Source organism: Amaranthus tricolor, chromosome 8 (assembly GCF_026212465.1).
Source record: "Amaranthus tricolor cultivar Red isolate AtriRed21 chromosome 8, ASM2621246v1, whole genome shotgun sequence".
Classification (NCBI taxonomy): domain Eukaryota; kingdom Viridiplantae; phylum Streptophyta; class Magnoliopsida; order Caryophyllales; family Amaranthaceae; genus Amaranthus; species Amaranthus tricolor.
Genome location: NC_080054.1, coordinates 4,981,906 through 4,988,120, shown reverse-complemented (window position 1 = coordinate 4,988,120; position 6,215 = coordinate 4,981,906). Strand labels below are relative to the sequence as shown.

Below are 6,215 nucleotides of genomic sequence, written 5' to 3'. Positions count from 1 at the left end.
ATTTCAATTCGTCCCCCCACACCCCTCCCCAAAAATCGCTTTGCCGCAAGAAAGGGGGTTATGGTTCTGTACTTAACCCGAGATGGCATAACTTAACCCGCACTTGATTTTTCCCCTTGGGTAATAAAGAAAAACACACGCTATTCGCCTTAGGAGGGAGCAGGTAGCATAAAGCCATGGCCGGAGCCTCGCCCCGAACCTTGAGCCGTGAGCCGTGGGATTGGCCACGAGCTCAAAAAGGAAGTGCTTGACCCGAGTTCGAGGAGCAAAGGGAAGGAAAATTGTAGCATAGAGCCATGGCTGGAGCCTCGCCCCGAGCCGCGGGCCTTGAGCCGTGGGCCGACGCACCCGAGCCGGGGTAGGAACGCCCGAGCAGTGAGCTGTGGGATTGGCCACGGGCTCAGAAAGGTAATGCTTGACCCGAGTCCGAGGAGCAAAAGGAAGGAAATATCTAGCATGGAGCCATGGCCGTAGCCTCGCCCCGAGCCGCGGGCCGTGGGCCAACAAAGCTGAGCCGCGGTTCGAACGCCCGAGCGGTGGGCGTTGGGATTTGCTACGAGCCCAAAATGAAAATGCTAGATCCGAGTCCGATGACCCAAGGGAGGCAAGACGATGGTCTTGAGCCATGGCTGGAGCCTCGCCCTGAGCTTGACCCGTGAGCCACGAATCAAGAGCCAAGAGCCGCGGGCCGCGGGCCGTGGGCGACGAGACTCAAAAACGATCTTGAAGGTATATATAAACAATACAAGTCATAAAAAAGACATTATGTTGCAAACAAAAGTGAGTTTAGGTCCATAGAAGAACTAGTATAACTTAACTTGCATTTGGGTGTCCCTTTGGGTCACAAGGCACAAATCACATTATGTATTATAGGGGGAAGGTTATAGTTGAGGGTTGGGGCCCAAGGTGCCATCGACTGTGCATGTGGTAGGCATTGAGCCATGGCCGGAGCCTCGCTCCGAGCTGCGGGCCGTGGGCCCACACACGTGAGCCGAGGAAGGGAACGCTCGACTCGTGAATTGTGGGCATTGTTACGAGTTCAAGAACGATATGCTTGGCCCAAGTGAGCCGGGGGATCTTGAAAAATCCACCCTTCTAATCTAATGATACATAAACACGCGCGCGCGGCGCTATGGTGCTAAGGCACTTAAGCACTTAAGCACTTTAGCACTAGAGCACCTTGAGCACCTGAGCACCTATATGGATGGTTATAAGATAATTTGAGCTTTCAAGGTGCTGTGAAGGTTTTCGGGCCATGTGGTACGAAAGACGCTATGGCCCAAGGGAAGGGAGGTGGTAGCATAGAGCCTCACCCCGAGCCATGAGCCATGAGACCCCCCCCCCCCCCCCCCCCCCCCCCCCTTATGATTATGGCATGTAAGGGAGTTCATTAAAACGTGATCAAAAACATCATTCAAACTTAATATCAATGATTCTCATTACTATGGTTTGTAAGGGAGATTGTGGTAAAGGAGCAATGTGGTAGCCTTGAGCCATGGTCGGAGCCTCGCCCCGAGCCACGAGCCAAGAATCAAGAGTCGTGAGCCATGAGACCCCCCTAATGATTATGGCTTTTAAGGGAGTTAATTGCAAGGTGATCAAAAACATCATTCAAACTTAATATCAATGATTCTCATTACTATGGTTTGTAAGGGAGATTGTGGTAAAGGAGTTCAATGTAAGTTGATAAAAAATACTCTTATTTAGCCTCTTATATCATTCAAAAATTTGTTTTTATCCATTTTTGTAAATAATATCAATGACTCTCACTCAGAATAATTTTCCAACAAACCTCCCATTTTTTAAAGATTTTTACAATTTTTATCTATTTTTCACCAATTTGACGAAAAAAAAATAAAATACATTTTTAATGAAAAAATATTTTTAACTAAACCAATGTATTTATATATTGTTTCTCAAATATCTCCTAATTTTTCAATATTTATTGACACTTGAAACTATTTTTTATTATTTTTCCCTTTTTTTTCACCAATTTAACGAAAAATAAAATAAAATACTTTTTTTAAAGAATTTTTTTTTACCTAAACCAATGTCTTTATACATATTTTCTCAAGTGTCTCCTAATTTTTCATGATTTATTGACACTTTTTACTATTTTTTATTATTTTCTCCTTTTTCGGCTTTATTTAATTAAAATAAAATACTTACAAGTTTTTTTTTTCAAAATTTCAGCTTCTAAATTTGTTTAAATATATGTTCTAACAATACAAGTCATAAAAATGACATTATGTTACAAATAAAGCTGAGTTTTGGTCAATGGAAAAACTAGTATAACTTAACTTACATTTGGGTGTCCCCTTGGGTAATAAGGGAAAAATCACTTTATTTATTATAGGGGGAAAGAGTTTGGGAGCCTTGGGCTGGCATGGCCAACACCCCCTCGCCCAGGCATGGGCGTTATGCGTGTAACGGGTGACTACCCTTATTCACGTTGAATGCCATCTCGTGGGCCATCGCCGGCGATCGGTTTTTTCTGGTGGCTGGTCGGCCCTGCCAGACGATGAGTGCGCCCTTCCTAGTCAGCTTGGCCTACGAAGATTCATCTGGGGGAACGTCCCTTTGGTTGCTCTCAATGCCCCTTTCGGTTGACGGTTGACGGTATGCTTGAGGCCTAAGGAAATGTTGCGTCTCGTGATCCCCGACTACCCGCTCAGGCGGCATAACGGGTTTTCTTGACGTGGTTCAGTACGCGGGCTGATTCGTGTTGGTGGTGGGAATGTGTTTCCCCTTCGGTTGCCGGTCCCTTCGGTTGAGATACGCTTGAGGCCTAAGGAAAGGTTGCGGGCCACGGAAGGACGTGACTTAGTACGCAGGCTGATTCGTGCCGATGGTCCCTTTGATTGCTGGTCCCTTTGGTTGCGATACACTTGAGGCCTAAGGAAAGGTTGCGGGCCACGGAAGGACGTGACTTAGTACACAGGCCGATTCATGTCGATGGTCCCTTTCGGATGCTTGCCAAGCCCTTGAGGAAGTTTGAAATGTTGCTTCTCGTGATCCTTGATTGCTACGTCAGCAGCAAGATGGGTGTTCGTGTCGTGGATTAGTAAGGCTTCTTCTGTTGGGTTTGGCCTTTAGGTTGGCTTTGAGCTCTCGGGGGCAGTTTGAAAGGTCGCATCTCGTGATCCCTTGTTGCTGCTTTGGTGGCATGACGGGTGTTTTGGTTACGGCTTAGTAATGCTTCCTCTCAACGTGTTCGGCCTTTAGATGGGTGGGTAGTTAGGGGTGTTGGCTTTGAGCTCTCGGCGGCAGTGTGAAAGGTTGCGTCTCGTGATCCCTTATTGCTGCTTTGGTGGCATGATGGGTGTTTGGGTCGCGGCTTCGTAATGCTTCCTCTTAACGTGTTCGGCCTTCCCCTAGTGGAAAAAAATGTATTTGCTGCTCATCATTTGTTGCGGTTTTTCTATATACGCAGCTATAAATTGGAAAAAGAATTAAAAAAAAACAACTAATTGCTGCGGTTTTTAGGCATGACCGCAGCAAATAAGTATTAAAAAAAAAGAAAAAGCAAAGAAATCAGACAGAGTTAAGTCCGCGCCCCGCGTAGTTTGCCGCGCCCCGCGGAGTGCCATAATTACTGCGGTTTTGTTCCTTGCCCGCAGCAAATACCCTTTGGAATATAAAGCGGTTTTATCAGTAAAATTAAACCCGCCATTCACAAAACTCTTCTACAACATACACTTTGCTCTGTTCTCTGAAACCCATTGAAAAAACGCTTCATCTTCATCTTCATTTTCATCTTCTTCGTTGCTCTTCTTCATCTTCACAAACGTAACATCCTTCTTCTTCAAAGTTCTTCATCTTTATTTGCAAACTCGAAAAACGGTTTGTGTTAACAGTTTCTTCAAAGTTCTTCATCTTCTTGGTTCATAAACCCACGAAATTTAATACTTGGGTCTTGTTCATCTTCAAAACCCACGACATTAAGGTATTTTTTCTCCTTTTAATTTGTTAAGCATTTAAGTTTTGCAAGATATTCATGAAAAAACTCAAAAATTATGGCAACCGTTTGTATACTAATTTTGTTTCTCTGTTTTTCGTTGTAGATAACATAACTCACGAAATCAAGGTAATTATATTTATTTCACTAATTTGCAAGTTCATATCTTTATTGTATAACATGTAATTTAGTAATGTAGTGAATTTTTGTTTGAATTGTTATTTGCAAATGATATGTACTGTTTTGCTTTTGCTTGTATGCTAGTATCGCAAATCTTGATACTATTTGAGCAAAATTTTACTATTTGTGAATTTTACATTATTCAAGTTTATGTTATTAGTTTGTTAAATATTAGTGTAATTTGTTAAAAATATGGTTTGTTGTTATAGTTATGTCTTTAACTATTAGAATTAGAATATGGTTTTATTTACAATGTAGTGCTTATTATTGAAGTATGAAGTATGGAATTAGAATATGAAGTATGTATATTTAGGGTTAAATAGATTTGGTATAAATAAGTATATATTTTCTTAAGGTTAAATATGTTTGTTAGAAATAAGTATATGTATGTTTAAAAGTTGTGTATTAATTTTGTTTTGAATCAATTAATTAAACTAATTAGGATGACCAAAGATCGTTTTTGGATGTATGGAAGCATTGAATCGTCGGAATTTATTGATGGCGTATTAGAATATTGTAGTATTGCGGTTGAACATCAAGTTAGGACGGGGGGAGTTTGTTTTTATTGCCCATGTGTCAGTTGTGGCAATGTATCAAAGGTAGATATTGTTGATATCCTTAGGGAGCACATACTTCGACGTGGGTTTAGGCCTCAATATCATGTTTGGGTTTGGCATGGTGAGGAGGGAGTTTACAAAGAGAAAAGTGTTGTTGAGGACGTCAATAATGTGGTCGATGTCAATGAGGCTGTAGTACATCATGTTGATGGGTATGAGACAGATGAAGAGAATGTCGATGAGGATGTGGATCGTGTTGATGAGATGATGGAGGGAGTCGAGGATGAGTTAGGAAAACGTCCTTGTGTTTTTGACTTGTTAACAGAGGCTTCTCAAAAGCCTTTGTACCCTGGATGTACAAAGTTCACCAAACTAAAAGCAGTGTTGACAATTTTCAACATTAAGTCAAAGTTCAATTGGAGTGACGCTAGTTTCACAATGTTATTAGAAGCGTTAGGTGAGATGCTTCCCGAGGGAAATGAACTTCCAAAGTCGACATATTATGCCAAAAAGCTCATGTGTCCTTTCAGCTTAAAGGTATTGCGGTATCTTCCAATAATACCTAGATTCAAGCGCTTGTTTTCTATAAAGAAAGATGCGTTAAATATGAGGTGGCATGCAGATAGGGAGAAGAAAGGTCACTTGCTCACACATCCATCTGATTCTCCGGAGTGGAAGAGTATTGATAGGTTGCATAAGACTTTTGGGGATGAGGTTCGTAATTTAATGCTCGGACTGTGTATGAATGGAATGAACCCATTCGGAAATCTTAGTTCTCAACATAGTACTTGGCCGGTACTTTTAGTGATTTATAATTTGCCACCTTGGTTGTGTATGAAGCGTAAGTACATAATGCTTTCGCTTCTTATCTCAGGTCCTAAACAACCTGGCAATGACATAGATGCGTATCTCTCACCTCTCTTTGAGGATTTGAGAAAGATGTTGGATGAAGGCGTTTCAGTGTTTGATGCATATGCTAATGAGGAGTTCACCTTGCGTGCAATGATTTTATGCACCGTTAATGATTTTCCGGCATATGGCAACTTATCGGGGTATAAGAACAAAGGGAAGAAAGCATGCCCAATATGTATCAATGACATGGAATCCACGTGGATTTCTAAGTGCAAACACGTATTCATGCGCCATCGAAAGTTCCTCCCACGAGACCACCAATATCGTAAGAAGAAGAAGTTTTTCAACGGGGAGTTTGAGGACCGTGTAGCTCGTCGACCGTTGACCGGTTATGAGGTTTATGAACAGGTTAAGGGAGTTGAGACTGTATTTGGTAAAACGGGGCAAGTGCAAGGGGGTGAAGACCGATTATGGAAAAAAGAATCAATCTTTTGGAAGCTTCCATATTGGAGAGATCTACAAGTTAGGCATTGTCTTGACATTATGCATATAGAGAAAAATGTATGCGATGCCATACTCGGAACTCTCATGAACATTCCGGGTAAGACAAAGGATGTTAGGGCCGTGCGAGATTGGTTTGAATGTTAGGGTCTTCGTCCGGAGTTGTG

General features: G+C 42.1%; 1 non-coding gene across 1 annotated transcript in view; it reads left to right on the top strand.

Moving 5' to 3' along the window:
- Positions 1-12, top strand: part of LOC130822649 (28S ribosomal RNA) — a 3,278-nt gene extending 3,266 nt beyond the window's left edge. Inside the window, exon 1 of the ribosomal RNA XR_009046162.1 lies at positions 1-12. This exon is cut by the window's left edge and continues 3,266 nt beyond it. This is a non-coding gene — a ribosomal RNA (28S ribosomal RNA).
- Positions 13-6,215: the final 6,203 nt, after the last annotated feature.